At 34.5% G+C, this 23817-nt stretch overlaps 1 protein-coding gene and 1 long non-coding RNA gene across 2 annotated transcripts in view; both read right to left on the bottom strand.

Moving 5' to 3' along the window:
• The window catches only part of LOC145243653 (SLIT-ROBO Rho GTPase-activating protein 1-like), a 559174-nt gene that overhangs the window by 445908 nt on the left and 89449 nt on the right, over window positions 1-23817 (bottom strand). The gene's annotated exons all lie outside the window — the stretch shown is intronic.
• LOC145243655 (uncharacterized) lies at window positions 2243-3760 on the bottom strand. Its single transcript, XR_013862927.1, has 2 exons — window positions 3121-3760; window positions 2243-2576 (listed from the first exon to the last, which is right to left on the bottom strand). It is a non-coding gene; the product is annotated as an uncharacterized LOC145243655 (long non-coding RNA).

The raw sequence follows: 23817 nt of genomic DNA on the forward strand, positions 1-23817 counted from the left end.
CAGACTATACTCAGCTGCAAAGCAGCCAATCGGAACAGAATTCCACAGGCGTGCATTTCTAAGAAAGAAGCTTTGTTCATGGAATTTGCATTTAGATTTAGGCACAGATAAAGAGTGTGGGAAATTATTGATAGTGATTTTGGTTAGACGAGTGTTTTTCGTGAAAGTTTGGCAAGGGGGGACCATTCGTTGAAGCTCAGCTGAGCACTTGCCATGAAAATAACGATAAAGCAGAGACAGGCTTGCAACTTCTCTTCTGTGAAAAGAGGCTGCAGGGAAGTGGAAAGACATCCCCCATTAAGCTATGAAGTCTATTTTGAACTTTATCAGGACAGGATAAGCTGCTTCTAGCAGCTCTTGCCCAGATGTGGCAACAGTACTCCATCGTTGGTCGTACCTGGCTTTTATATAGACAGAGAATTGCATCAGGAGCGAGATACCTACTGGAGCAGTAGAAGGACCCCACCATTTTTACAGCGACCTTGGCAATGGATTTGATATATGTGTTCCATTTCAGGTCAGGAGTAAAGGTCAAACCCAGAAGCTTGTCAAAGCATGAAGCCTCTCCAAGACGAGAGCCATTCATTTCCACTGATGCCAGATTGGCATCAGAGCGTAGATGATGTAGAGATAGAATCGAAATATATTGATTCAAACAAATATTTGTTTATTTAAACCTTTGCATTGCCTGGCTTTTAAACATGTTATATACACATATTTCAATTACCACTTAAACAACGTTTTCAAAGCAGGAAGATTTAAATATACTTACACACACACACATTAGTAGTAAGTTATGAAAATAACTATGGCAATTAAGCTACACAGAATATTCCGCATTTCATTCTCATGAGAATTTGTATGTCTGACGAATTCTCACAAGAATCAAACATGGAATATTCTGTGTAGCTTAATTGCCATATATATTTTCATAACTTACTACCTAGCTCTACCTATGTATTGAGCACTGTTGAAGTAAATATTGAAAATTTACGCATAAAATTATATTTTCGTATATTTAAATAGAAATTTAATGCTTAAAAAAAATATGGTCAAATGACAGTTATTACACCCACCCCGGTGTAATGCCCGCTTATATTTTGCAAAACGTAATAAGTACACTTGGGAAGCAGGTGCATATATTACAAGGTCTTTCCTGAATGTTTTTCTTGTAATTGATTGGAAATTGTGCAATAAGGTTTGTTTTTCTTTTAAAACAAAAATGAACTGCCTTTGGTTTGTCCTTAATTTGAAATTTTCATAAATAATTAAAAATATAAATAAAAAAAAAAAAAACAACCATTGGTAAACAAAATAAGACAATGAAGGAAAAGAATAGTTAATCAAGCCCGTCCCATGTCAAGAATGAATTTCTAAATAATAATGTTACGACTAACCCCTGGGATACGGTGGCCCTAGGATACAGTTTTTTCAGGTTACGATGTGGAATATGTTTTTCCGGCCCCTGGTTATGGTATTTGCCCCGCATTACGGTGTTATTTATGTTATTTGATTATATATTGTACTGTATTTTGTTACTAATTTTTAATGCCGTATCCCAGGGTTCTACTGTATTTAGAAAACCATTCTTAATATAGGAAGGTGAACTATTTAATTTCTTCAATGAAAGCAGGTTTATATTTTTTCTCCCATATATAAAGATTGGCTCGGTTATTAGATCGAGTTAAATTACTGTAAAAACAAAACGCTTACTGTAAAAGAAAAACAGGATACAGATGATAATAGTGGTGCTAGGAATAATAATGGTAACTTTGTAGAATAACATCTTAAATGAGATGCTACCTTTTTTAGATATGACCAAAAGAAAAAAAATATTTTAGAATTTTGAGTAGGAAATCAGTTTAACATAAAATGATCGTCAGTTGCAGCTGATTCTCACTTTTTACGGACATTCACAAATTTTATGGAACATTGGACAAAATACTGGTAGACATCTATTTTGTGTTTCTACAAACGTTTTGTTTAATTTTCGATTTTGAGCGATTATCAATGTGTTGAACTTATCGGCAGGCATTTTTGTTCCAACTTATCAGAGTTCAACAAAAACAGTCCTCTCGTGACGACAACCGGTTCTACGCATGCGTCAGATGACGTCATGACCTGATTTACTTTAAATAGTTGAAAAACTGATTAAATTTTATGTACGTCGCGTTAGGTCAGTTGATTAGCATGTTGGTTCATTATCTAAACGTTTTGGGTTCGAATCGTGGTGTGAGATGTCTTTTTCTTTTTTTTTTTGATTTTTTAAATTTAAATATTGAACCAGTGTTATTTAAGCCATTTTTCACGTAACGATCATTTTTTTTTTTTTTTTACTTCAATTATCCACCCCTGACCACACACCCAAAAACACCCGGGTACCCACCCATTTTTAAAATTTTAATATCGAAACAGGCTTATTTAAGCCATTTTTCACGTGTTCGTTTTTCTGTTTTCATCATTCGTTTGCCTTATGCTAGTTTTTTTTTGTGTTTTTTTTTTGATTGCCCCCTCCCCGCTTAAGTTTTAACGTTTTCTTTTTTTTTTTTTTTTTACTTCGCTTATAACAAACAAACCTGGTCATTGACGTCGTCGTAACGCTCGACGGCTTCCGTGCGCGCACCTGTCAATTTAAACATCTTTCAGTAACTCATTCTGGCTGGCCGATTTTATTTTCAAACTTCACCTCAGGGCTTCGGGTTCGATTCTCCCCCCCCCCCCCCGGGTCTCTTTTTTATTTAACACCACACACACCTCCAAACACCTGGGCAACACCGGGTACCCCCGCTAGTTTTTATATAAAAGGCAATTGTCTCTGTGTTTGCATGTTCAGCTAAAAGTCAAAAACTACAAAAACACACACAAAGTTGATACATTCTTGATCAGTGTTTCCCTGGATGAATAATATCTAAAATTTAGAAAAAAAGAAAAAAAAAATCATTCTCTAGGGTCAACCGAGTCAAATTTCATCAGGTGGGGGGGGGGGGGGTCAATTTTTCAAGGTTACCATGTACTAATTTGTAAAGAAAGTGCTGACTAATTCCACCTGAAATTTATTATATAAAGGAGAGTTGTGTATGTGTGTGTGTGTGTGTGGGGGGGTCAATTTTTCAAGGTTACCATGTACTAATTTGTAAAGAAAATGCTGACTAATTCCACCTGAAATCTATATATATAAAAGCCAAACGTCTGTGTGTATGTATGTATGTTTGTTTGTAACGCTAAAACTTGAAAGACGGAACCAAACTTGACAAATTTGGTATCATATCAGAGCCCCATCACCCGGATGACAAATATCGAAATTTCACGTCAAACGGACCACTAGAAGTTGGTCAACTGATCAGTTATCTTCGAGGGGGGGGCCCCAAAAAAACCTGTCATTATCTATATATATAAAAGACAAATGTTTGTTTGTAACGCTAAAACTTGAGATGAAAGATTCCTCTCCCCTAAGAATAAAACATATGTTCAATATCTGCTTTTGTTTTTTCATTGTTTATACGGTCCCGAGCAACGCCGGGTAGCCCTGCTAGTTTATTATATAAAGGAGAGTTGTGTATGTGTGTGTGTGGGAGGGGGTCCGTCCAGCTAAGGAATGGACTAGGTGGAGGATAAAGAGGAGTTTGGGAAGAAGAAAGAAAACCGAGAGAAGAGAAAGATAGACAGAAGTAGAGAGGGAGAGTTTTAATAGAAATATCTTACACTTTTGCCCTGGGCAACAGTGGGTAACTCTTCTAGTACGTATAAAAAAGGAGGCGAGACTTACCAAACAAATGTATTCTTCATGTTAACCAAGAGTGGATGAAGTAACGGAAGTAAACAAAAAAAAAAAAAAATGGAACTTTTATTTCATTGGCCAAAAAGACTGGAAATGTACTTACCTACAAAAAAAGAAAAAAAATCTTTAGATAGAAGAAAAACTGAACAAATAATATTTCAGGGTCAATAACCTGACACGTCATAAATAAAAATGTTAAAATTGACATTTTGCAAACAAGAAAAGAAAATCAAAGTGGAGGAATAAAACAACAGAAGCATTACAGAAGAATGACAACCTTTTCATTTTTTACAAGCCGGCCGCCTGGTCGTAAAATATGCTCACATATATATTATTTAATTAGAATTCATTATTGAGATGAGTATTATTTATAATTTATTCATTGCAAACTATTATCTTCATCTTTCTTAGTTGTTTCAGGACGTTTCGCCCGATTATTCCTTTGGCTTTCTTCAGGTGGTAAGTTCCTATCCCATCGCGGTTATAACCTGACAAAGGCCAAAGGAATAGTTGGCCGAAACGTTGTGAAACAACTAAGAAAGATGAGGATAATAGTCCGCAATAAATTAATGCTTACATATTTTAATTTATGCAGATTACATACTTATTATTATGGAAAAAATTCTGTGAGTACTCAATATATATATACGAGGGGTGGGCAATAAGTAATGCCCCTGACCCACTTCTAGTTGTCTGATCTAGCTGAAATTTTGCATGTGCAATGATTTCTATCTCTGTGGGTTATGTGGCAAATTACAGCTCTGAACTAATTGTGGTTTCTGTTTTACAGGTGTTTGAACAGAGTCAGGTGTCAAATGGAGCCTGTTGAATGTCGAGCAGTGATCCGGTTTTTGTATTTAAAAGGACACACCACAGGAGACTTGATGAAATGAAAGAAACTTATGGTGATAATGCCCTATCATATGAACCTTGTAAAACGCTGACATCATGAATTCAAATATGGTCGGAAGTCTGGAAACAGCTCCCAGACCTGGTCGCCTCCCCCCCCTTATCTGTCCGTCAAGTTGAGATTGCCATTTTGGAAGATCGGCGCATTACTATTCGCCAAATAGCCCAAGATGTCAAGATTAGTACAGGGTCTGTGGAAACTATCATTCATGACCATTTGCATATGCATAAGATGTCTGCCAGATGGATTCCCAGGTTGCTCACACCATTCCAGAAGCAAGAACGCGTTGAGTGCTCGAGGATGAATTTGGAGATGTGCCAAGAAGATTGAGTCAAAGTTTTTCAAAACACTAATTACACAGGATGAAACTTGAATCCATCATTATGATCCAGAGACCAAAGCCCAGTCAATGCAGTGGAAGCACTTGGACTCACCACCTCCAAAGAAGGCAAGGGTGCAGCCCTCTGCTGGCAAGGTCATACTCACAGTCTTCTGGGACCAGGAGGGTGTAGTGATGACAGATTTCCTGGCAAAGGGTATCACAATTACAGGAGCCTATTATGCTTCACTTTTGAGGAAATTCAGGGAAGCTATCAAAATCAAGAGGCGGGGCAAGATAAGCAAAGGTACCTTCCTCCTGCAGGACAACAGTCCGGTCCACAACTCACATGTCGCCAGATCAGAAGCACGGGCGTATGGTTATGAAATCCCTCCCGCATCCTCCCTACTCTCCTGACCTTGCACCCTCTGACTTTCACCTCTTCCCAGCCATGAAGTTGTTTTTGAAAGGAAAGCGTTTCCCAGATGATGCAGCCTTGATTTCTGAAGTCACGTCGTGGGTGGAGGACCAACCTGGAGTGTTCTACAAAAACGGTCTCCAGAGTTGCATCAAACGATGGGAGAAATGCATAACTCTGGTGGTTCCTATGTAGAGAAAGACTAATAACTGTGCCAAGTTTCGTTGCTCTACTGCTATGGGAAGTGGGTCAGAGGCATTACTTATTGCACACCCCTCATATATATATATATATATATATATATGGTAAGGATTTAAAAATTAAAAAAAAAATTACTTTGGTGCCATCAGCTGGAATCGAAACCAAAACATTCAGCATTTTAGCTACAGTTATTACTTCAGCCTTCGTTGTTATCATTTGAGCTATCGCCAGATGCATAAAAAAAAATTAATAACCTTTTTATCCATTTGCAAGTACAGAATAAAAAGGTTAACATCTAAAGGTTAAGAATTTATTTACGTTAGACTTGAAAACGACCATGTTATAGTCAGCTGAAAGTCACCCTACGGTATTGAGTTCCACAGATGAACAGTTCTAGGAAAGAAACTTTGCTCACGAAATTTTCTTTAGTTTTAGGCACAGATAGAAAGTGAGAGAAGTTATTGATAGTTATTGTCGCTAGATGAGTATTTGTTGTGAAAGTTTTACAAGGGAGAGAAAACCATAGATTAAAGCTTACCAAGTCAAGCACTTACAATAAAAGTAACAATTTTTAAATGAATATTAACAAAGAAGGTGGGCTCCCTCTACCGTACTAGAAAATTACACCAGAGAGCATCGTATATCTTTACAAAGCCACAATTTGCTCATGCATGGAGTATTGTTGCCAGCAGTATTGGCTAAGCTCACATCTGGGTTTGTGCATCTACTACTAGTCTCACTCTTAAGCAGTTTCAAATCTAGGTCCAGCAGTATTGGCCAAGTTCCAACCTCTGTCTCATCACCACAATGTCGCAGCCCTGTGCCTGTACAAGTACTTTAATTGAATATGCTCTGATGAATTCATAGCACCTGTGTTTCCTCAACATCCCAACTAACCTGACAAGTGGCAAAATCCCAACTATGTTTCCTAGATTCTGGAAAGCCTAAAACTAATAGTTTCTTTCCTCTAATTGTTAAACTTTGGAATTCCCTCCCTGTTTCTCTGACTGCACTAATCTGAAGATGTTTAAACGTAACGCGAACAGACATTTCGCTGCTCAACTTCCTACAGACCCAGGTTAGATAAGATCCCAAATAGTACATCTTTACATTTCAAACGGCAATACGCCTTGTTTGAGGTGAAAATGAAATCTACCCAGTTAACAGTTATTGTTGGCTAGTTTTTGACCTTGAAATTTTATTTTATTTTTTAGCTGCTTACATGAAGTGGCTTTATGCCTTGTCTGGAGCGATTTCCATTAAAAAACCTCTTGTTTGTAACATTTTATGTTATAATGTGCAACCACCTTTGCCGCGGGTATCCATTGTCTCTAGAGACTGAACGGAGGTCATTATATATATTACAAAAGTCGACTTACTTTGGATATTATTTACGAAAAAGAAAAAGTTCGTCCTTTATTTCTACATTCCATAGCAGACTCATCATCAACATAGACATCTGTTTCACATGCAGACATGAATTTGACAGCTTTTAGAAATTGACTTTTAAACTAACCTATCTCTGGCCAGGTCTTTATTTATCCGTCTTTCTCTCAAGTCCATTCATATCACGGGCAAAGGAGAAAGAATTGCTGTTTTTCGAGTAAAAATTTATCCAGCTAACACTTATTGTAGACTAGTTTTGGACCTTGAAGTAATATTTTTAGCTTCTCACATGAAGTGGCTTCATGTCTTGCCTGGAGCAATTTCCAATAAAATATATATTTAATTTCCGTTGAACTTGATTTATGAAGACAAACATACAAAATTGCCAACAAAACGTGCTCATACATAATTGAACAGCTGTTGTCAAAAAAAAAAAAAAAATGAACAGGTGTGGGTGGAGGTTAAGACTTTAAATCTACATATATACTTGAAAGGGAAAAAAATGACTCAACAAGAAAGGTATTTATTGCTTTTCTAAACGTACAGCTCAAAACAATAAGTTCAAGGTCAAGTGTTTTGAGGAATTAATTTTTGTCCATTTAAAAGTAATTTTCTAGAAAACTTGTTCTTTTTTATAAAACTTGCCACAAACTTTTTTTTTTTTTTTTACTAAGGAGTCACCACTCATCAAGGCCCTAGGGCCACTTGAGGATAAGAGTTAATGCGTGTACAGTTTTATAAATGACTTATTTCCAACTGTTCCTTCTGGTATATGTTGCCACGACTTGCTGCTGCATTCGATATTCAACTTTTTACAGATGGCCTAGTGGATATATTTACATATGCCATTGTGTTGCATTGTATAATAGCATACATACATACATACATACATACATCCCAATAGAACCTTACAGGATGTTGGGTGGCTCACATTCTCTACATCTGTGTAGCAGAACCAGCACCTATTGTTGAGACCACTCATCTTAAAAGCATTGGTTTCAATCCTTGAACTTGGGTAAACATAATCCTGTCCTAATCATAGTGGAATGATTCTCTTTTGAGCCAGTTTACAGAGCCTTCCTTATCTATATAGTCTTTGCGTATGACTTATTTTCAACAGTTTTTTTCTGGTATATGTTCCCAAACTTGCAACAACTACCCCAAATATGACAATAATACTGACAGTAGAATTGTAACAATGGAGAATAGCGTCAGGCGAGAGAAAAAGTTATCAGAGCAATACAAACTATTTTATGAGAAGAAGAAAGAGCAATGGATGAAGTCCAAGAAAGAGTTGATGAGAAAGAAAGATGAAGTTTTAGAATCGATTTCTGAGCACCATCCGTAAAAAGTTCAGAAAAAAAAAAAAAAAAAAAAAAGGGTGTTTTGAGGAACAAAATTAACAACCGAACTGATTTTAATTTCACCTTCAAAAATATAAAAACTCACTAACTGATACTTAGGTGGAAGGAAAACTGGTCCACCAACCAACATGCAGGTGGAAGGGAAACCGGTCCACCAACTGACATGCAGGAAGGGACCCTGTATGTGGAAGGGAAACCCATAGGCGGAAGGGAAACTTGTCCACCAACCGACATGCAGATGGAAGGGAAACTGGTCCATCAACCGATACGCAGGTGGAAGGGAAACTGGTCCACCAACCGACACGCAGGAAGGGACCCTGTATGTGGAAGGGAAACCCATAGGCGGAAGGGAAACTTGTCCACCAACCGACATGCAGATGGAAGGGAAACTGGTCCATCAACCGATACGCAGGTGGAAGGGAAACTGGTCCACCAACCGACACGCAGGTTGTGGGGGGGGGGAGGGGGAGAGATAGCGGAGCGGAACCTGACTACCAACCAACCAAAAAATTTTGACTAGATTCTTGAGATTAAAACTAATAGCAATCTTAGAATTTAAACCCAAATTTCCTTACTTCCCCTGACTCTGCAACTCTTTAAAACAAGCGAATGTAATAAAAACTTAATTGTTTTGTTAATCTTCTGAAACATTCAATCTACATGCTTAGCGATGAAAATGCTATCACAAACTTAAATGCGACAGATCAACAAAAATGCATTTTCAGATGACAGTATGGCGATTGGACAAAGCATTTCATATATGTGCAGAGACGCATCTATAAAAGCTATTTCCAACTCCAGTGTGACAGACTTTCAAACTCAAAAACCTGTACGGAATTTCAAACTGAATTCTTTATTTAATCCACATGGGTAGATTGCTCTCATTTTGTCAGCCATAGCTGAGTAGAAGTGTTAATCTTCTTTGGAATTTTTGATAAATTAGATTATTTGGATCGTTCCTGCATCCTAAAAAGTATGTATAAAATAAATTACAATGCCGTTTCTACAAACTGGCAATAACTTTTGCACTAGCCTGGTATTTGCTTTGTGGTGAAGACATTAGAATGGTTATCGTCTCCATTTGGTATATCTTGACAGAAACCAATTCACATTATGAAAAAACAATCTAAAAGTAAAATAAAGAAAAAGAAAAGAAAAAAGGAAAAGTGAAAAAAAAAACTTTAGAGAAAGCGGGGGGGGGGGAAGCTTTAACCTTCAGGGTGAGATTATAGCAGAGAATGAAACACGAAAATAAATCAATAGTTTTTCCCAAGATAACATATCCTGCGTCTTTGCAATATTGTCAGCAAACTGTTACGCTAGACAGGTTTCCATGGTTGCTAATTCTTGCCTAACATAACATTGTTGACAAAAAAGGTGATATTTACATTTGTGTCTGTACTTGAACGAATTTTGCTGGTGATAAAGAAAGTCGAAGCAAACAGTCGACTACGCTTGGAGCAATCAAACAAGGAAACCGAATTTACCAGTTTCGTGATCAGAATGTCAGGAGTCAGAGCAAATACATAGTTTTAAGAGTCAGTGAAAATTAGTAAATTTCCAAAGGGTATAAAAAAGTTTGTTTTTTATTGTTTTTGTCTGTCATTAATTCCGGATGATAAGATCACTTCAAATATTTACACAAAGATACAGGAACAAAGTATGGATTTTTTTTTTTAACCTTCATAAATGGACAGGAATGAGAACCAGGAATAACAGTTTTAAACAACAATCTTCAAGAGGTTAAGTACAAACGATAATAAGAAACTTTAACCCAGTCATAGCTGACAAAATAAGAACAATCTTGTGGATTAAACCGTAAATTCTGTATTCGTTCTAGAGTTTAAAATTATATATATATATATATATATATATATATATATATATATATATATATATATATATATATACACACACACACACACACACTAGGTTGCCAAGAAAGTTCTTCCGATTTTTAACGTTTACATTTAAATGAACATGGCTCACACAAAAATTTATTGATCAAAATAAGCACCATCAGAATGAATGCAAAACAAATGTATTTTCATAACATAAAAATCTTACGTTCTGGTGGCGATGAAGTTGCTGAAGGCATCTGTGATATCGCTTAGATTTTTTAAGCATTTCTCATGCAGAAAGTTGTTGAGATGCTTGAAAAAGTGGTAGTCGGTAGGTGAAAGGTCTGAAGAGTATGGCAGATGAGGTAGAGTTTCTTAGCTCAATTCGTTCAACTTCTGCAGGGTCAGTCGAGTAACGTGCGGTTGAACATTGTTGTGGAGGAGAATTGGGCATTTTCTGTTCTGGTTGTCGAAATTTCTTATATATTTCATCCATTTGTTGATAGTACTTTTCCGTAATGGTTCGCCTGCATTGAAAAAACTAATTAATGAGACCGGTTGCAGACCACCAAATAGTCAGCATGACCTTCTTTTGGTGCAACTTTGGCTTTGGGAAGTGTCATGGAGCTTTGTCGGCATCTAACCAGAAACAAGCGTTACCAGTTGTCTAAAGGACACACTTTTTCATCGCAAGTCACAACCCGGTCAAGAAATGGGTCATTCTTGTTGCGTAAAAAGGAAATATGACACTTCATAAAAGCGTTTCTTTTGGTTGTCGTTCAATTTGTGAGGCACCCCATTTATCAAGTTTTTTTTGTCTTCCTAATCTCTCTTAATTGGTTGGAAATCATTGATTGCCTGCTCTAGTTAGAGACTCACACCCCTTTGCAGTGAACCGGGAGGAAGCTTCACTTGCTTCCCCACAGTGACTTAGTCCACAATACATTGTAGTCTACATTGCACTGTAGAGAATCTACTGTTGATTTTATAAAATTATCTGTAAATAATAACTTCACTTTAAGTTGAAAATGCAAAATTGAAGTATCATGGTTCAATTGTACTCTAAAGAGAAACATTCATTTCGAACATGACTGTCGTATAAAAGAATCTACAGTTGATTCTATAGTTTGGACTTTTCTGCTTGTGTTGTGATAAAACTCAAATGCACCTGTGATGTTAGGTTGTATAAAAGTGTTGACTTTGGTCAAAATCGGACTTTATTGTAATCAGAGTTTTTCCATTATCAATTTTAAATACTTATCAGATGCATTCCAATACAAAAACTACATAACACTTCCAGACACATTAAGTACTTTCGTGTGAAATTAAAAAAAAAAAAAAAAATCAACCCAGCCGTTTCAGAGTCTATAGGGAATGCACTCACACACAAAGTTCTTTTTATATAATAGAAAAGAAGAGATATTAAGCCCTTAGTTTTTAAAGTTTTTATTCATAATCAAACACTCGGTATTATCTTCCACTAATCTTATAAAGATATGTTGGAAAATATCTCAATTTACAATTGCTCTGGAATCAGATATTAGTATTTTTGGAATGCTTAATATTCATTGAGCTTATACATCTGAATTTGATTACACATCCAACAAATACATCTATAATATAAATCTCACCTGTTTAAATGTATGTATGTATGTATGTATGTATATATGTCTGCCTAAAACTTTTGACAGAGGCGACGGATTTTCACGAGATCGGTATCATTTTGAAGCTCGACATCTCGGGTGGCAAATTTTTCGGGTGGTATATTTGTCGATATATTTCGACAAATATCGAAAAATTTGCCAAAAACATTAATTCCTTTACCCTCAACTGGCCAGTTTTCTACAATGAGGGGTCGATTTTTTGCGAACCATTTTGCAAGTCATTGTATCGGTTGGATTGATTTTGCCTACTTTTAACGTTCCGAACTTCCAGCCGCATCATGGAGTAGCGGTAAGATGTCAGAATCTCACTTTCTTTTCCGCCTTCACGCTATGGGTTCGAGCCTGCCTGCCTACTACCACTTTATTTATTTTTTTTATTTATTTATTTTATTTTTGCCGAAAACACACCTCCAAACAACCGAGCAACGTCGGGCACCCAGGCTAGTCTTATATGGGAATGGAATGCTTTGGTGTGGCCGATTCGGCGGACGGACTATTCCGTAATGACCACGTCAGTTACATTTTTATAAAGATTTTATAACTTTTTTTTTTTTTTAAATTAAGAAAAACAATATGAAGATATATCACTAACTGATTGTAAGAAAAATTGTTTTTGCAGAACTTTTTATGGATAATTATTTTCTAGTTATTTTTTTAATTAAAAACAAAATATTTTTAAGTCCATTTTTTAAATTAAGAAAAACAGTTGACGACCGAGTGTCTGTTTTTGTGTATGTTTTAAAATAAACACGGTTCAAAGTTTTTAATGTTTATCAATTTAATTGTTCTTTAAGGAAAATCATGATTTTGCAAAACTCTTTGGTTAATTAGTTATAATTTTTTAAGGGTTAAAAACTTTAAAATATTAAAAAAAAAAATTTTTTTTTAATTAAGAAAAACAATAGGAAAATATAATCTCGTTGACGACTGAGTTTTGTTGCTTGTTTTTGTGTTGTTTTAAATAAACAGTTATTTTTAAGTTCTTTTTTTATTTTAAAATCAAATTTCTTTTAATAATTTTTCTGTCAATTTTAGCCAAAGACAACAAACTATCTTCGTTTATGGAATTAATTTTAAAAAGAAAAAAAAAACTTTGACTATAACAACACAGCTCTAATTTGATGCTGAGTTGCCGAGGCCAAAACAGCGACGCCAAAATGTATCAAACAATATATATATATATATAACAAGCTCGCCTTTTTTCTGCTGTTCTTGACCCTGTTCTGCAGATGCTGCACTTAAGATAATTTGTACCAGTCAATGGAGGGGAAACCCTCTATACTGAGACAATTATTATTTTTGGTCACAACCACAGAACCCCCTTTTTGCCCTACTTTTAGGGGAGCTGGTTTAACCCCACATTAAAAAACGACCTTGTGCCTAATTTGCTTTGGTGGGAAAGCAAATAATCATTATATATATATATATATATAATAGAAAAATCTTATTACTGAAAATTTATTCAAATTTTCAAAAAAGAAAAAGAGAAAGCATTATAAACTTGTAAGGAAGGTATACAAAATTTTAATTATCCGACAAGGAGTACAAATAAACAAGAAAGACCTTATTCCACAAAGTTTCGAAAAATGCAATTCTCAAAGGAAAGAGGTTTGCAAAATATACAATAAATTCTGCAGGTATATATATATATATATATATATATATATGCAGATAATATCAGCTATTATAAAATAACGAGAAAAAAAACCATCTTCACAAATATCAACAGTACTTAACTTCAACCAAAACAAACTACATGTCCCTCTCAAAAGATATATAAACAGTTACAACATGATCCCTATCTCCAATACAACATACAACAAGCCATCATCAATTCAAAATGACAGCTCCAAACGTACATTCTCTACTAACATCCACCAAAATACACCATCTTTTACAACTCAAGTAAAATAAAAAAACATGCAACAAACCTAGATGCAAAATATACCAACACATAAATACCAATGACGCATTCACATCTCCAGACATCAGCATCCAACTCTACCCCCCTCCCAATAATCTGCGATAGTTCTAACGTGGTTCACTTGATATACTACATTAGATGTACAAAAAACAACTATGCTGAGGAAACAATTCTGCCAAAGTTTTCATCATAAACAAACCGTTAGATATAAATACACACAATGCTCAACAGTTTTTAGCGATAGGACGATTATGTTCCCCTCTCCTTTCTCAATTACAGATTCTGATTCTCTTTAAATCCCTAAATATTTAGCTATAGAGTTGTTTTTTGGAGGGGGGGGCTTGATTACTCATGTAATATGTGCATATATTTTCAGAAATGTAAAAGAATGCACTTGTGGGAGAGTGGTATTAGTTTTACGTATATATATATATATATATATATATATATATATATATATATATAAAATGAATAAATGACAAAAGTCTATATTCCAAATTTCATGTTGTTGACCATCTTACAATTTATTAATTTTATTCAGTTGACATTTACAATTCTTGGCAGTATCTGTTTTGTAGCACAAATCAATCAGTGAATCTATTTTGCCCTTTACCCATCAGAAGAAATAGCAATTATCAATCCACTAAAAGGAAATGAAATGCGTTTGAGCATGATTAAAACCCTGAAAATTGGAAGAGAAGCTGCAATTACCTTATTTGCTTCCATTATGCCATTTTGAACTTCTTTAAGGATTGTTATATATAAAAAGGAAATATAAGTGAACAAAAAATATTTCTACAGATATGTGTGTGCGTTTGTTTTTCTCTATAAATAATTATTATTGTATTGTTAGTATCCGCAATGAAAAATGAAGTTTATTCCTTTGCGGACTGTTATTTTCATATTCATAGTTGTTTCAAGACATTTCAGCCAATTATTCTTCTGGTTTTCGTCACGTGGTTAACCGTGACAGGGTAGAAATGCTAAATCAGAATAAAAAGACCTCCGGCATCTGGGGACCTCTAGAGTGAAAGAGTGAGATTTTGCTGACTGGCTTAATTTGAACATAACACATTACAGTGTCTAATAAGGATGACCAGATTAATGGAACCTGATTATCTCCAACAGACACGTATAATATTTAAATTAAATAATTTGTATTAGCTCTTGTAGGATCAAGCACTTTACTGGATTCTTCCAACTGGTGATACACGAGATTATATATATATAATCTTGTGTATCACCAGTTGAAAAAGCCAAATAATCTCCCGGCCAGCAGTAATTGTGACTCCCCGCACTGATGATTCCCAATAGGATGAAACACTAGTGTTTAAAGGCATTAAAAATAATTACAGTAATAATTATGTCTGCCTCTTTAAGAACTGAGCACTTTACGTTGAAATAAGTTAGTCACATAAGCCCACGTGCACAAATCGTGATATTAAAATCATAAGATCACTCTCGGCCTTCTTGAGTAACAGTTTCAATTGATAAATATTAATCCATATGATTATAAAACTCAAATGACCTTGTAACGAGTGATGTAACCCACTTTCCGGTTCATGACATCTGGTTGCACATGTGCGCATAAACATTAACTCATAACAACGTGAACAAATAAACACAAATAGCTTCTTTTGCAGATTTTGACCTGCGCACTGAAATATTAACATTATTTCGAAATTATTATTTTAACATGGGAAGAGTGGGGGTGTTTTGCAACTATTCTTTATTACAACTAAACAACTTTAACCTGTTGACAAACATAAGAACAATTGTAGTAAAGCCAAGACGACTACTACTACTACTCTCTATCCGTCCCTTTTCCTTCCTTCCTTAATTTTTTGTTTACATTTCTAGATACAAAATAGTTGTGTGAGAAAGGTGAATTTATTGACACATTTACTAATCTGTTTCAATATTAGTTTTATTTTATTTTATTTATTTAGGTTTTATTTTTTTGCTTCAGGTTTTATTATTTCTTTTTAGATTTTAAGTTTCTATAACTTGGTTGAAGGATTTCAATATGGGTTTTTCATTCATATTTTTCATCGATAGGTTCATGTGCGTTTTTGCTGCTAAATGACTTTCGTCTGCATTCGATTCGTAGGAAAATCATGTTTAATTTTCGAGCGATTATTCGGAAAAATAGATAACTTCACACGAATAGGGAGGATTTTTTTTTTTCATGTTTGAGTGGTCAGTCTGATTTTTCATTCTAACATACTTTCATAGAAATGTTTCTGTTATGCAAAAAAAAAAAAAAAAAAAACTATTTCCTTTATTTACAAAAAAAAAAAAATTTCGATTTGCTTTTTATATTACACACACATATATATATATATATATATGAGGCTTTCAAAAAGAAAGTCTGCACTTATCACGTTTTGAAAAAAATGCAAATTTAATGTAACTGTTTAAACAACACAACCTATACCGCATTTGATTTGCATTTTATTCCTCTATAATTTTACCTGTTCATATTTGACTTTTAATTGAAGTATCCTAGTGTTCACGTCAATTTAAAAAATTAAACTTCAAAACAAGAAGGCAAAAAAAAAAAAAAAAAAACTCCACACAATGGAAAATTGTTATTTGTAACTTTGGAACATTAATGCAACACAAATACAACAGGAACAGAATGAACTAGTTATTATTTAGTAGCATAGCTCTTCTGCAATTTGACAGCCTGCAAATTTTAGAGCATTCTCTTAAATTAGTCTACGGCAATACTCCGGTCAGAGGGCATCTCACTTCTTTTGAATTTTTGTCCAAAGTTCTTTCAGATTTAAAATTTTATCATTACGTAGCTATTGCTTGATGTAATGCCAGACGTTTTCAGAAGGATTGAGGTCTGGAGATTCTGCAGGCTAATTCAAACACGGAATATCATGCTCTTCAAGAAACCTCTTGACATTGTCTGCTGTGTGAATGGAAGCATTATCCTGCATGAAGATGGGATTATCACCCAAATTCTGACCAAAGTAGGGTAGAAAATGCTCAGTCAACATATTAATGTATTTGGTCGAATTAATCTGACCTTGCAAGCGACCTATAGGCCCTGGACCATAGGCACTAATAACACCCCACACCAAAACTGAACCTCCACCACCTTGCAGTGTTGAAACTGCATTATGAGTAAATTCTTCATCCTTCCTTTTACGGATGTACTGCCTACTATTACTGTCAAGCTCATTGAACTTGCTTTCCTCGCTAAAAATCACTTGACCAATATGAAGAATCATGATCTTCATTGCATTTGACAAAGTCCAGATAGTGCTTTCTGTTCTTTACGGAAATCATTGGCTTGCATCTTGCAATGCAGCATCGCAAATTAAATTCCTTCAATCTGCTCTTAACTCTATAAAGAGAGCACTTTTTAACAAAATTACACTGTTATTGGATTTGGGTAGCCATTTCAAATTTGTTTCTGAGGCTGCAGATCTTGATAGTATTGTCTTCCTTGTAAGAAGTAACTCTAGTACGACCAGATTTAGGAGCATCACAAACATTGCCGGTGTTTTGGTGCTTTTGCGCAGTCATTTGTACTGTTTTCTCATCACATTTTAATCTGTGGTCGATTTCTCGATTGGAAACCAGAAAGGTGGAGATTAATGAGCTGCTGATGATCACTAAAAGAGACTCGGGGTATATGGACTAAATGTTACGTTGTATAACCTAGGAAAAACAACAATTATGGTTAAAGATGCTAAAAGGTGGATATTTTAAGCTCATTTATTGTGAGGAGTTTCTTTTTGCTTTCTTGATTTGAAGATAATTTTTGTAAATTGATGTGAACACTAGGATACTTCAATTAAAAGTTAAATATGAACAGGTAAAATTATACAGGAATAAAAGGTGAATCAGATGAGGTATAGGTTGTTTAAACAGTTACATTCAATTTAGCTTAAATGTGCATTTATTGAAAAAAAAAAAAAAAAAAAAAAAAAAAGACAAATGCGGACTTTCTTTTTGGCGGCACCGTGTGTGTGTGTGTGCACATATATATAATATATATATATATATATATATATATATATATATATATATTGAATACTTAGAAACCCATTTTTTGTCCTCTTTCTTTTTGAAAGGTTACAAATGAACTTTTATCAGAGCGAACAAGTGTTGGTAATAAATCTAACCTTTAGACAAAGTTACGAGCACAGCAATGGAGGTGGGGGTTCAATTATTATTAATAGACATCCTGTCCATCGGTTTGTCAGCTCTAAGTTTAAAATAGCATTTCTATGACAAAATGCGCATATTGAACACCCCAACTGTAACGTTATTCATCTCTCTGGGGGGGGGGGACAGCTCTAAATGAGTTCAACACATCTGGCGCCAAGACGATCCACTCCCACCAGCAACCGCCAGCAGAATACTTGACACATTTCAGCCATTCCCACTTTGAATGTCGAATGTCAAAAACACCAGCTAGCCGCCAGTTCCATATCTGTCTTCACCGTTCTTATCCAAGTCTTCAGTTTTCCATCTCTTTACTTCTTTCAGCCAGTAGGTGCGATTAGGGCTACCAACTTGTGGATAACTTCTTCCTCAACTTGTTAAAGAACATGACAAAACTCTAATGTCTCATTCTAAGTGTCTGGGATGCTGGTGTTGCTGCATCTTGTACTGATGTTGAAGTTTGGGATTGGTTAAAGAGATGGATGCACAAGATGCGCTGAAGGCAATAAATGTTGAAGTGCACGAAGATCTATGCAGGGGTGAGGTCTCGCAACTCTACAGCAGTATTGTGTGTATCATTCTTATGTTTCCAAGAAATTCTTTAAAAAGCTCTGTCTGTTGGTCTGTCAGGGTTTAAACAATGTGAACAATAAACATCTTGCTACCTAGCTTGCCATTCCAGTTGCCCCACTCCCTTACAAATCTGGTCTGTTTCACAGTAGCCCCTTTACACCAGATATAGATAAAATATTTCATCTAACGCCTTCTTCATTGAGTTAGACATTTTTTTTTTTTTTTTTCATAATTGAGCTATAACAATGAAAGACAGTACTAGCCTAGTGCAGGCAGAGGTCTCCAAAATACAGCTCACGGGGCAGATCCAACCCGCCTAAAGTCTTTAATCAGACCTGCAAAACCTTTATAGAAATCGTAAAAATAATCAGGAAACATTTTTTAAATGGAAATGTGTGAAAATAATGTGGTGGTTTTTCTTTTTGTTCAGAAAATGATTTAAAGAGTGAGGTTTTGGAGAACCAGTTTCGCTAAAAAAAAAAAAAAAAAAGCTAATGATCAAAGCATTGTAAAACACGTCCAGGTTTTTTTTTTTTGTTTTTGTCCGCACAATTCTAAAAAGTCAGCAATATGTTCCCTTCTGTTCAAAATCTTTGGAAACCCCTAGCTAAGTATCAAATGGAGACAGTAATAACTAGATTTTGTGCACAGAGTACTCTGTTGTTGTAAAAGTAACAGATCCAATATTTCTACATTGAAAAGCATCACAGAATTAAAAATATAAACAATTATTTTTAAAACCAAATTTGATGCAAGAAATTAATATAATATACATCAATTATTTCAGCTGACACCAGCCTTCTTCAGCAAGTTATAGATATCTTTCTTTTTTCTTCATTGTTGAACTATGTATCGTTTTTGTTCATAATCATTCTGTTAAAGTTTTTTGTTATATTATTTAGATGCGTTTTGGCATTTCCTAAACATTTTATCAGATTGTTACACTTCAGATTTTAAATATTTTTTATCACTGAACATGCAGATTTAGTGGGTGCATCTAAATAATGTCCCTTGTTTCTTTTGTTGACGTTTATGCAAATGATATAACCATCTATGGCAACACTTTCAAGAGTATTAATGATCAAGATTTTTCTGGTTTTCTCTCTCTCTCTCTCTTCTGACCTGGAACAGGTTATATAATGAAGAAAAAGGTAACTATTTTTAATACATCTAAAACCAAAAATTTCTCCTTTTACCTTTAATGCTTGGATCTTCACTTTGCCCAACTGAAATGAATAGCTCTCTCTTTGTAGAAGACCTCAGCTGTAATAAGCTTCCCGAGCTTACCTTCACTCTAAACCAGAAATGCTGGAAAAATTAGGTCTTTTTCTGAGGGTTCAAAAACACCTCATTAGGACAAGCAACAAGCTTGGATTTGTGAAATGAAATTGGGGAGACTATCTAAATTTATATAAAATCTATATCTAAATAATTTTAGAAATTAAAACTTAAAAATGGTAAAACGTTCTTGTTTTGTTCTCAGTTTTGTTCAATCAAATGAAAAAAAAAATATGTGTTCAAAAGAGAAATTTTGCTAAACTTTCGAACTTATCTCCTGCTGGGCAACGCCAATTTTTCCTACTAAGAAATAAAATAAATCTAAAATGAACAAAATGATGTCTATTCAAAATTAAGTCTTTTTTCCCAAGGATTCAGAAATACCCTATTGAGGAAAGCAACTAGTTTGGGTATGTGACATGAAATTAGGGAGACCATCTAAATTTATATATAATTCACATTGAAATAAATTTTAGAAAATAAAAAACTTTAATAGTAAAAAGATAAGACACCGTGATCAGATATCTATAAAAATAACAATGTGTGTGTGAGAACACTTCTCAACCTATATACTCAACGAATTTTTAATCTACAGACATGAGATTTGGTATATAAGGTATTCAGATATGTGGAAAACTTTTTAATGGTTTTCATCTGGAAAAAGGGGCTGCTAAGGGGTCAAAGTAAAATTGGTATTTGGGGGGGGTCATCAAATTTTTATCTCAACTGTTTCATCACTGCACGTTCACAATTCATTCACATTATGTTAAAAATATAAGTAGGTTGGAAAACACTTTCTTAAGGTCGTGTCAAGCTGGCCTAAAGATTATCATACTTGACTGTCTTTAGGTTTTGGTTTCAATCTCAGCTCTTTTTTTTTTTTTTTTTTTTTTTTTTAACTTACAAGAAGTGAACTGTTTAGAAAAAAACATGATACTCACATGCACATGTCTCGGTTTCTTTTCGTTTTCTTTATTTTTTAAAAGGAACTTAACGTTACATTTAATGCTGGGCAACGCCGGGTACATCTAGTTTACAATAAAAGCAAACTTAAAATCAATATATGACAACATTATTTTCTTAATGCCATCGAAATGTAGAAATCATTCATTCATACTCCTGATCAGATATATGTTCTTCCGGTATATGGTGTAAGGGAGACAACACAAAGAATTTTCTTTATTGGAACAGACCAGTATCCCATTCTTAGACATCACGGATCACTATTTATGGGTTAAAGGAAACCTCTTTCTTTTTTTTGGGGGGGGGGGGGTTAATCTTCTGCAAGGACTTGCAGTTGGCGAATTCATGGCCTGCGCCTACAGGGCAATGCTGAATTTTAGCAAGCTGAATGTTTAGAGTCAGCATATCACCTTGTAAACAGAATCCAAATAATGCTAATCAAACCACTGCTTTGCTTAAATAGTATTTTTTCCTATCAGAAAGCATTTTCCCATCGTTTTAAAAAAAAATTTCAGAAGTAGATTTACTTAAATAAATAACTAATTTGTAAACTTATGTGAATGAGCTAAAATCTTGATGTGCCATTTGAAGGTTAGTATTTTATAAAAATCATGATTAAAAAATTAAAAAACATTTTTATTAGAGGTACCATTTATGTCAGACCTGAAATTTGTGTGAATTGTTACAGAGAGAGAGAGACACACAGACAGACAGACATGTTTAAATGGTCTTAGACCAGTTCATCTTGTGTGGGATGTTCAGCTACACACCACAAGTTATTTTATTTATTTATCATTATTTTTTTTAAACTTAAACGCTTGCATATGATGAATACTTCAAGGGTGTTTGGTATAATACTGACAAAATTATTGAGAAAAAAAAAAGAAAAGGACAAAAAAGTAAACAAAAAAAGCAGTCACAACTATGAGAGTATTCAAAGATGAATCATAAATATGATTAATATCATGATGTTACATAATCCTTGTGCAATTTAAAACACCTTACTGAATTTTTTAACCAATCATTAGAAGTAAAATGACGCCATGAACTTAAATGGTATTATAGTATTGTTATTCTACTACAAATCCCAAATGTGTTTGGGGGGGGGGGGGTCAGACCTCTGCTCTTGGAAGTATCACCAATATTCTTAGGAAAACCTTTGATCTTTGAAGCTCCTAGTGTAGGGGAAAACAAGTTTAAGTGCAATTAAATCTCTCTGCCCCAAACAAAATAATAAAAAATAAAAAAAGGAATAAAACAAAATGACACCTCCTTCTCGTTTAAAATCCACCGCATTTATTTTTCAACAAAAAAAATAAAAAATAACAAGATGAACAAGCAAAGGTCCGATCGGTAAGAGTTCTCGAGAAATCATTATGATTAGAATACTAGATGAAAATCCTTCGTTAAATTAATAAGATTAAAGGGTGAAAGTTTTGTTGTGAAAATAATGTCCTTATTTCAAGGTTTGTGTTTTAACTGGCGAAGTTCGCCTTATTAAAAAGTCCCATGAGGAAAGTAGTCCGTTATTATTAATTCTTATAGAAAATGTACGGAATGGGTGCGTGTGTGCATAAGCGTAATTTTTAGGTGTCCGCGTGGCGTGTGTAATTATGGTTTCGATACCTTTGAAAGCGACGATGAGATGAAAACGAGAGGCATGTTCTCGTGTCACGTCGGAGTGAGAAAGAAGGGATAAAGAGGGGGAAAAAGAATGTTCTATGCGTTTAAGTATTTTTGGGGGCCGGCTCCAAAACGAGATTTCTACTGCTGATATATTTTTTTTTTTTTTTTGAAAAACCTAAAAAAAGAAAATCTTCTAAATCTTCTCATTGGTCGCTTGTGTCACATGATACTGTCTTCAACTACGTCCGCCATAAATATGTTCATTTTACTTTTGTTGTTCCGAGAAAAGCGTGTGGGAGTATTTGAAATTATGTCGTTGCTGGAAGAACTTATTTTTGTGCAAAATGCGCGGGGAAATTGAAATAAATAAACATTCGTTTGTTTGCGCACGAGCGCGTGTGTGTGTATGACAGCACACTAGTTTGAAGCCGGGATTGAGGGAAAATCCTGAGAAGGAATCCTATCTCTTTTCAGAGAGACGTTATAACGAAATGAAACGAAACGACAACGATCCTCCTCCTCACCATCACGCTGGATTTTAAGAACTTAACATATTACAAAATTTAGAACAAACATATTTTTTTTTAAATCTTTAAAATAAAATTGCATAATTTGTTTGACTTGCTAACTTGACACATTTATCTTCTTGCATTTGAAGTAAAATGAGATCATGGATTTAAATGAGATTATGGAATTTTGGTGTTTATAATCGGATTTAAAAAAAGAAAAAAAAACATTTTGGGTAGAAACACTATTACATATTTACAGGTCATGTTGAAATTAGTGAAAATCCTAAAAATTATGAAAAATGATAAAGTAGAAACCCCGCTAAAACTATATTTTTAGAAAAACAAAATGTTACTAGCAGTCGCCATTTTCTTTTTTTAAAATGGTGGAGCTGTCCAAATCAGATTGTAGTTACCTCCCCTGAATTTTAAGAACTCTTTTACATTAACTAATAACACTATAATTTTATTTAATTTTTTTTTTTTTTTTTTTTTTTTTTTTTTTTTTTTTTTTAATTCTGTACTCTATCATTTTTTGGTATTTTTCAGATTCTTTTTGCTCTTTTCGACACGACGCATAAATATTTTCTTTTATTTCTTTTTACAAGGTGGTCACCCAAGGCTCGGAAGCCACTCGGGGATAAGGGTTATTGCGTGTACAGTATGTTAGTGTTGAGATTTGATAAAGTGTCTTACTTAAGGGGGCGGTTTATCAGGAATTTGTTTATGTTGGACTTGAAGATATCCAGGTTGTAGTCGGGTGAAAAACAGGCAAATGGAACAGAGTTCCACAGGCGTGCACTTCTAAGAAAGAAGCTTTGTTCATGGAATCTACGTTTTGGTTTTGGTACAGTTAAAGAGTGGGAAAAATTTTTGAC

The sequence above is a fragment of the Euprymna scolopes genome, chromosome 22 (assembly GCF_053919585.1).
Source record: "Euprymna scolopes isolate OS-2025 chromosome 22, ASM5391958v1, whole genome shotgun sequence".
In the NCBI taxonomy this organism is placed as follows: domain Eukaryota; kingdom Metazoa; phylum Mollusca; class Cephalopoda; order Sepiida; family Sepiolidae; genus Euprymna; species Euprymna scolopes.